A 9833-nucleotide genomic window follows, 5' to 3' on the forward strand; every position below is an offset into this window, starting at 1 on the left:
TGTTCTTTACATTTTGCTGCCACACTTACAAGATCTAAAATCTTGAATATTTCTGATCACATGGTAATGGACTTTTGCCTTTTCCACTTTCCATTCTTCCTTCTTCAAGTCAAGCTGCTTGAATTGTTCCTCATAGGTTGAATTAATTAATACTGATTTCTCTGTTCTCTTGTTGTTTTAGATGGTTATGTTATATCCCAAAAGATCCATTAGCAAAACGATGGGACCTTCCTTCACTACAGATGCCGCGATACATAAAATCCAGGTCCTGTTGACACAGGTCTGAAATTGTCTAAAATTTACTCGAATTATCTTAAGCTTCTGAATGGAATTTGAGCATGCTATGCTTAACGGAATAATGTTGCAGAGCTTCATAAGAACTTATGTTTCACTGTCAATTGTTTCAGCTTCAAGGTTTGATTGCTAATGACACCACGGATACAGGTATTATTTCTTCATTTTCATTTATAAACTAGTTTACTTATCCTAATTGTTTGTTTATTACAAATCCATTTCTAAACTATAATCCGAAGCTAGCATGGTTTTCCTTCTATATGCTGCCATTTTGTATTCAAGTACATATACAAAACACATACTGATCACATTATCACTTTGTAAATTGCTTTCATTTTGTAGTATTTTGATAATGGAACCGAAGAACGTATTCTGGTAGTTGCAGCATGCTTGGACCACTTCGATATTTTTGAAAACGACTTGGGGAGTACAGATCTAGAACTAACAATAGCTTCACTCTTCAGAAGTTTGATGCAAAAACCACACTTCAGTATGGCAATCTCCGGTTAATGAGAAATAGATCAATCGGTGAAGATTTTCTTGACAATTTATCAGTATGTGAAAAAGTTGGCTTTGTTCTTACTTTATTAGATTCAGAAAACAATGATGTCAGGAATGAGGGTGAGCTTTCTTTTCTGTTTTTTATCTTCATTCATGTTGCTATCAACATGTGCATGCATATGAGAGTTATATTTCTGCTTGCAGGTAGATTCTGTATCTCACTGTGTGAGGAGTTGTGTGATACCGATGCAGCTGAAGTTCTAGATGTACTTAGGAACCTTGAGCAATCAGAAGTACTTTCCAAACATGTTGATTCATTTAAGGTGATGACAGTTGAAGTTTGGTTAAATGCGAATTCCGGTTTTATCTTAGCAGACAATGTCCGTGATGTAAAATTATTGAGGTGAATCTGTTATCACTGATCTTTTTCATTATATTGCGTGACATTGCATGCACCATATAATGTGTTAATTTTCTGACATTCTTTCTTTCTTTTTTTAAACGTTCAGCAAGAGAGATTTTCACATTGTGGACCCCACTGAAATGCAAACGGAAACTCGTGCTTCATGCTTTGCTAAAATGCTAGGTATGACTTTCGTTTCTGTTTCTCAATTCATCTAAATGGAATATATAACAGGGTAATTTTACTAATACTAATTTCAAAAACTACAGGCTCCTGGAATCAACTGTCTTACCATTGTGGAGGACTACGAGCGGACAAATTTCAGTTTTGTGCTGATGTGATATTTTTGTTATTGGTGTCCTGCTATACAAACACATGTCAGGTAGTAACTAAGTTACTTAGAGCCATAAAAGTGACATTTTTTATATTTAGGAGATACTTATTAGAAACCAATACAGGATCCTTTTCTGCTTGCTGCTGTTTGTGGCAATGTATGGGAGATCCCGGAATCTCAGTTTTTTCTGAAGCAAGCCGTTTCATCACTACAGGAAGTATTCACATTTGTACATTGCCAAAGACAACCGGTATGAATAAGATGAATAAGATTTGTGTATCTTATGAGGTACACTTGTTGGATCTAATAATCACTACCTACTAATTTCAGGAATATGTTGGTCATAAGTATCAACCACGCCAAGCTATTCAACCGTGCTTATTCCTTGACTTAAGCAAGGTGTTATGTCTATTAGCTGAAAACAGCCACGCAACTTCTATTAGGTCAATGATGGAGTTTCCTCTTAAAAACTTCCCTGAAGTGTTTTACTTGGAGGGCCCATATTAGTGTAATGTTTCCACACTGTTGGTTAACAAATTCTGTTTTTTTATATAGTTTTTTTTTTTCTGATAGATATTGGTCAAATATGCAGGCATCAGAAAATCTTCTGCAACATGAAGTTTCTAAATCAGTTCTACCTATGCTACTTAAAGATTCTTCCAAGAGTGAAAGTATACTCGGTGTGTGGCTTGTTAGTCTAACACGATCCTAATCTGCTTGCCTTCTTGATTAAGATACAAGACACTTTGCTTGCAGTCAAGTTAATATTTAAATTATCATTTTATAATTACTTTCCTAATTGTTCTTGTATTAGTTTCATATTTTTATGTCTTTATTTTCCTAAATAAATTGTAAACTTTGGTTTAAGAAATATAATCAGAAAATTTGTCACAAATCGGTTTCTCTTTTTCTCTTCTTATTCTTGGAGCCTAACCCACTCTACAGGTATCTATCGGGCTCAAATCGGTCTTTATGAATTTGGTGCTTTCATTAGCTTACCCATGCCTCCTTTGTCGCAAGACAACTTGATCATGGCCTTGGTGCCTTGGTCGAGTGACTCAACCAGTTGCTGCACCACAATGCCATGGTCGCTCACGACCACCACATCGAAGCGCTACAAACCTCCACCGCATCCCTCACTTCCGCCATCACCAAACTTTCTGCCGCAGTCGATCAATTACAGCCACTGCCACCCTAGAATCTGCCTCCACCACTTCCATCAACCCCAACAATCACATCGGCGACCAAAACCTTTGTTTCCATTCCAAACGGTGGGACAAAAATAGCTCGAAACCCATCCCAATGGCAATGCATTTGGTTGTCATCAACATGAAAGGGCAGCCACAACCAATGAATAAACCGCAGCGATCAGAATACCCGTTTACACCAGTTGGTCGAGTTGTGATGAATGTGTTCGCTACAACCATTTCGAGATCGGCTGCAAAATCTCCCTGTACACCGGTGTTAGTGGAGTAGGTAATACCGTGATGGATTTGTTAGCTACAAACAATAGTGTGTGCTCAATAGCGGATTGTCGACACACCAAAGAAACCATTTGGTGCACATGATTATGGTCAGAAGCAAGACTATAAATCACAAACTGTGATACTAAATGGTGGAAATAAATTATATGGTGTAAGGTCTCAAAGCTTCCTTTATAACAGAAAAGCACTGGATTTTGTTGTGAGTAGACGTGAGTGGCGCCCACATGACATTAGCCTGTATTCCGCCGGAAGAGTTGAAAGGCGACCACCGTGGTGATATTGATCCGGTCTTGAGAACAAGAACGTTTTGAAGGGGTGGGAAATAGATATGATCATAATTGTTTTGGTCAAAAATTAAACAAGGATAATCAAGTAACCAAACTTTATATGTGAGGAAGGATGCATGAATATGTAATTGAGGTAATAAGTAAATGTTGCACGTGACACAGCGATTTAGCGAGGAAAAACCCTTGATTCTTAGAGGATCTCAGGCAAAAAACCTCGAGAGAGGAAAACCATCCGGCTGCCTCAATTATATTAATAAAAGAATGATTATTACAAGTGTTGGAAGTGATTAATAACTACTATAAGTACAAGAGTGTGTACTACGATCTGTGTAATGTCTCTTATGTGATCTAAATAGCTTCTATATATAGTTACAAGAATGATAACTGATAATAACAGGCAATAATGAGCATTAATTGCTCTAGAGAGGATCCTGGAGCGGTTACGGATTGTATATCTTTGTTTCTAAGCTTTAGCACTAGCTAAGCATATATTTTTATTTATTTATCATGCGAATTATTATTATTACAAATTTCCTTGAGTTATAAAAACATCAAGTTTTTACAACCGAATTTCTGAGACTTGAACAAGTCTCAGAAATCATTTTGTTCCCCCTATTTGTCAACACCAATGAGTTTCGATTAAGAAATCATGGCATCGCCCCCATAATAACTTTCATAACGCAAACCTACCTTCGAGAAGACAAGCATCACAGGCTACCTTTTGTTTTTCTTTCTTTGTTCGTCATGTATGTGTGTGTGTGTGTATTATGCTTGGATATGTGTGTGTGTGTGTATAATAACTTTCAAAAGCTTTCATATAAGAATTTATTTTATCTTAAAACCTACACGGTGGGACGGATTATGTAGACCATCCAACGATAAAGGTAATTATGGGTCGACATGTAATTATCCAATTCCTCGCATGGAAGACATACTAAGTATGCTGTATGCAATAACTTGAACCTTGGAATGATCTTGGAAAAATGGGACAAATGCAGTATGATAAGGGCATGATGGATACGTCACTGGGACATCCTATATAAGTGTCCTTGCCATATTCCCATTTGTGGTTTCTTTCGGACCATTAAAAGATCGACGTTATTGTTTTATTTAATTATGTATATAAAATTGTTAAAACTTTTAACAACTCCTTGTATTAGTTGTTTTCTTTTAAAATTTTATTTTAATTTTAATTTAGCGGTGAAATTTATAAAAGTTGTGAATCCTGTGACATTCTTTAGTTTTTAAACCCGAAAACCCGACCAATTTCGAATATTCGGTTTTGTACATTGCCAAGTTCGTATATATGTGTGTGTGTGTGTGTGTGTGTGTATACGAACTTGGCAATGTACAAAACCGAATATTCGAAATTGGTCGGGTTTTTGGGTTTAAAAACTAACGAGTGTCACAGGATTCATATATATATATATATATATATATATATATAATATTCCCAAGTTCGTTTCATATTTTTATTTAATATTCGTCAATGTTTATTTGTATTTGTTGAACCGACTTGTCTTACCATTTGATGTATTTTATTCATCGTTCATTAATAATATAATATTCACGGGGATTCACGTTTATCTATCGTTCGTTTTTCTATTCGTTTGTTCAAACAACAAAATTCCGGGATTTAAAGTGTATTTAAACCGATCCTCAAACTATACTGGTTTGATATGAAATTATCCAAAAATCTTAAACTTTTGTTTCATTTAAACATTTCTTTAAAGTTTTAGGTTCAAAATGTAAATTTATATTAATTTCTGTTTTTATAAAACTTTAAAGGATAGAGGCCACAAGTGTAAAATCTATTTAAATTATAAAATATTTAATATATCTCAGCCGCCACCCCCCAACCAACGTTTTTTCCATTCAACCCTATTTCCGGCGACGAAGCAAGTTTTCCAGTGACCCTTTTTATAACCGTCAAAACATGTGTTTAAACCCAATTAAAAAATTGTACCAATCTTATAACGTAACCGAAGCCAATAATCGTCGATCATAACGTGATTGAAACAGCTAATTCGTGCGAATTTATCGTAGTAACGACCATAATTATATAAAAACGCAATAATGGTTATTAAATGCAACACGCTCCAATTGAGCATATAAATAACATCTAATCCGTCAACTAAACTCGTCCCAATCTACTATTCCATCTAATTTACTCTAGTTATCATCTCACAATCTTCCGATCAAGTTCTCATTCCGGCCGACCATGGTTCTCTATCAAATCATAAACATTTTAGGTAATAATTATATGCAATTGGTTAGTTTTTAGCCGTAAATTAAAAGTCCCAACTTAATTTTATCAAACAAGGAACGGATTTAAATAATTGAAACCTAGGGTTTGAATGATGAAGATGATGAACATAAGCTTTAACATATATATTTTTTGTTTCCGGAATTTTAACAACAAACAAGGTGATCTAGATGCTTAATTCTATTGTCAGTGGAACATTAGACTCGTGTTCAAACCCGGGTCAATGCACATTTTTTGGTTTATTTTTTTTAAAACCATTTTTCTTATTATATTGAATTCTTTAAGCTATTAAAATCATTATAAATGAAATAAAATTATTTTAAATTAATAAAAATCATTTATATATTTTTATCATTTCTATCCAAAACCCAACTTTTTCATAATTCGTAACGTTTGATTAAACTCATTAATATTAGATTTTAATTCGTTAACGTTAGTTCATTAGTTTATATTTTGTTAACTTTATTTTGTTAGTTTTATAATTCGTTAACATAATCATTCTTTTTCGAGCTAAAACTATCGTTAAAATCTGTAATTCGCAAAAATTATATTTCTCATAGTAGTGTTAAATTGTTAATAAGATATTTGTTAAAATAATATTTAATTAATTTAAAACGTTAAATTTTTGTAAGACTTAAAAATAATATTAAAATAAATATTAAAGTAATCAAATGCTAAAATGCTATTAAATAATACAAAATCCCTTTAACTAAGCTATTTAATATTCTATCCCGTTAGTTAGATTTTGTTTTGCTTTTAATTATAGTTCGTGAGGATTGTTCGTTTCGGTTCCTTTGACGCACTTCCGGATTTCGTTTCCCGTTTATCATATATTTCAAAGTTGAGTTTATCACACCCTTTTTTTAACGCTTTTACATTTTTAGGGGTAGTATATATATCCTACAACTCATAGCATTTACTATTTCATTTACAAGCTACAATTCGTTACATGGACTTGTGTCTTACTTGATTACTTGCTCATGGTAGCCTCAATAAGTATAATCATACGCTCTCCTTTGCACTGAAGACCATTTTGTATTGAGTGGAAAATGGCCTCATTATCATAGTACATTGGTTGTTACCAACTGGAAAGCACCTTACTTGCTCGATTATCCGAGTACATTGGTTGTTACCAACTAGAAAGGACTTTACTTGCTCGATTTACACTTGTTCATGGAATATTATGGTTTTTATGTATTTATATCAAACTTTGTGAACTCACCACTATTCAATTAGTTGATATTATTTTATATATATGCTACAGGTGCCATTATTAGAGGATGATGCCTTGATGAAGATACTAGACTTAGGATATTTTAAATAATGGACAAGTTGATGTGAATGTTTCTTTATATTAAATTTAATTTGTTTGCGTTGAAGTTGTGTACTTGATGTTTGAATAAATTAATAATAATATTGTCACTTAATAGTGTCACATGTGTTTTGAACAATCTATACGTCATACTCCAGCGTTTCCGCTTAAGCCGGGTGTTACAATTTTGACCATGAAGCTCGCTCTATCCTGTCTTTGATCTTCGCTTCCTTTTCCTTCTCTTCCGTCTCTCCAAGCTTTCTCCATTTACTTTCTCAAACACACCCCAAGTGAATCTTGTAAGCATAACACAATTTTGTAACGCGATGATACTACAAGGCTTGATCAACATGCTTCTCGCTATGAATCTGAATCTTCTTAGCATGTGACACTTCAATGTCTTTCTCAGCATAGTTCATCAGCAACATTGGGTAGGGTACATTAATTACATCCCACTTACCATCTCTGTTAAGTACAATCACAGCTTCACCCCTATTACAATCATAGTACCACCACATGAAATATATGTGAAAGTTCTGGTCCATCGGGTAAACTAGAATGACTTTCAACATTTCAAGCTTCTTATATCTCCACATATTCACATAATCCTCCTTCTTAATCTTCACTCTCGACACATGTAAGAATGGCCGTTGAGGAGACCAACTCTTAAAGTTGCACTTTGACTATTTTACAATAAAATCTTAGATCTCCTTCACCGGTCCCTTCTTTGGACAATATAATAGTTCTTTTTACACCAAGTCCATTACATCCATCCACGGAAACGAGTTCAGCTCGCACAGACTATCAAAATACTGAACACCGAATGTCCGTCTAATGTGTTGAAGCACAAAATGTATATTTGCTTAGATTCCACAAGACAAGTACTATTCAAGGGGGAGTTTGTTAGAGCATGGAATGTCTAGTACTTAGGTCTTGTGTTGTTTGGTCATGATAGTATGTGAATTAGGAAATGAATTGAACGTTAATGTCTAACAAAATGCAACTTATGCGGCGTATAAGATAAATGTCGGTTTCTAAGAAAAAAAAAATTCTTAAAGCGTAGTTCATTTGATTTCTTTTAAGCTAACAAGGAAAAATATTTTAAGTATAAGTAAATCTCCATAGAAGATATTGTATAATGTTTCTGGACTCAACCACAAACCTCGGTTAAAATTCATGAACTATGTCAAAGCCTCGGATGCATAAACATGTTACTATTATAAGTTTATTTATTTGTTAATAATAATAATATTATTATTATTATTATTATTATTATTATTATATTTTTAATTAGTATCTTTCCGACTGATTAATTTTGAAGTTGTTTCTTTTTTGTGTTTCTTATTATTTTGATAATAAAATAAATTTACTAATATATTTACGTATAAATTATTAAATACAATTGTTTTAATTTATATTAAAGTTATTACTCCAAATAATATGGATATATAAATAATTTTTTCTATATACAGTTTTGCGGTTATTTCAGAATTTTAGCTAAACAAATTAAATTCCAGTTAAGAAAAAGAAATTTTTTGGAAGATGAAGAATTGAAGACGAAGATGCATAGAGAAATCTCTTGTTTTTTTAATTGAGTGTTGGTGATGTTTGATTTGGAAATATCTGACATAGAAAACATAAAGTTTTTGTTTTTTAATATCATTTTATTCTTTATCACTTCACAACTTTAGTAATAACTAACATATTTGGTTTGTTCTAATTTTTTATTTGAGCAACGTTTTTTTCATTATATGAGCTTGTTTCTTAAAGGGGAGATTCCCAAAGTAACTCATTTATTAAAGGAGATTCTAAATATGTTCCTCTCAATTCAAGTTTCTAGATTTATCCCCAAGTTATCTTGTCGTTGTCAACCTGTCAGATTATTGAGACGGTGAGTTAACTATTCTATGATAAAGCTTTGTGACTTATCGGTTTTAACTACTAGCGCGTCATGGTCTATGTATTTTAACTACTAACGCGTCATGGCCTACCTATTTTAACTACTAACGCATCGTGACTTACATGTTTTAACTAATAACGCTTCGTCGCCTACTTTACAATTTTTCATGAGCAATTTTAATATGAAAAATTCATTGAAAGCGTTTTTTAAGTTTCTCAAATATTCACGCTAAATTGAAGACAGTAATTTCGATTAAGCAAAAGTGGAATTTAATCCACCGTCAATAAATGGTATATTTTAGTTTACAAAATCATAAATTAGTTTCCACATTATAAATTGGATGTGGCTCAATGGTAGAGCACTCACTTTACTAGTGAGAGGTAGGGGGTTCAAATCTCACTATCACTAATTTATATGGGAGATATGAGGGATGACCCTGGCTTGCTAAGGTTCGAGTCCTGATCTCACCTGGTTTTACCGACTCCTCCTTGTCGTGCCGTTTGGCGGGCATGGGGGTCGGGTTTTATCCAGGGAATCCCTCAATAGGTGGACCGCTAGGGGCTCCGTCCGTCTGGACTCGTGGCCGGCTCGAGCTATAGGTGATCAAATCGGGTTGGTCAAAGGAACCGGAACCGGTTCAGAACCGGTTCCATTAGTCAACATCACTGTTTAAACCGGTTACATGGTCGAACCGGTTAGGGAACCGAACCGGTTCCCCAACCCTCGGACCCGGAACCGGTTCTGACCAATTCCTAAACCGGTTCTTACACTGTAACCGGTTCCAACCGGTTACAGTGTAAAATATTTTTTTTTTTTTTTCGTTTTTTGTTTCCGCTGCTTGTGTAGGTGATGATTTGTGTTCTTCTGATTTCTGAAGAGGCTCATGCTACTTTTGTTGTTCACCCACAGAGCAATGGTAAACAACATATTGAACTTAATGCTATGAGTGTCAGCGTGTTTGAATTGATTAGTCTGTATCGTGTATCGTGTAATAGTGAACTTAAATCTGTATCGTGTTACATTTGTTGAGTTTGCTATGTATTATAGTCTTT

At 34.0% G+C, this 9833-nt stretch overlaps 1 long non-coding RNA gene across 1 annotated transcript; it reads left to right on the forward strand.

Moving 5' to 3' along the window:
* Positions 1 to 1041: 1041 nt before the first annotated feature.
* On the forward strand, positions 1042 to 1559 carry LOC143601133 (uncharacterized). The gene is made up of 3 exons (XR_013147600.1): positions 1042 to 1198; positions 1305 to 1381; positions 1468 to 1559. It is a non-coding gene; the product is annotated as an uncharacterized LOC143601133 (long non-coding RNA).
* Positions 1560 to 9833: the final 8274 nt, after the last annotated feature.

Source organism: Bidens hawaiensis, unplaced genomic scaffold (genome assembly GCF_021521415.1).
Source record: "Bidens hawaiensis isolate Kalapana, Puna unplaced genomic scaffold, B.hawaiensis_p1.1 tig00055719_1, whole genome shotgun sequence".
Taxonomy (NCBI): domain Eukaryota; kingdom Viridiplantae; phylum Streptophyta; class Magnoliopsida; order Asterales; family Asteraceae; genus Bidens; species Bidens hawaiensis.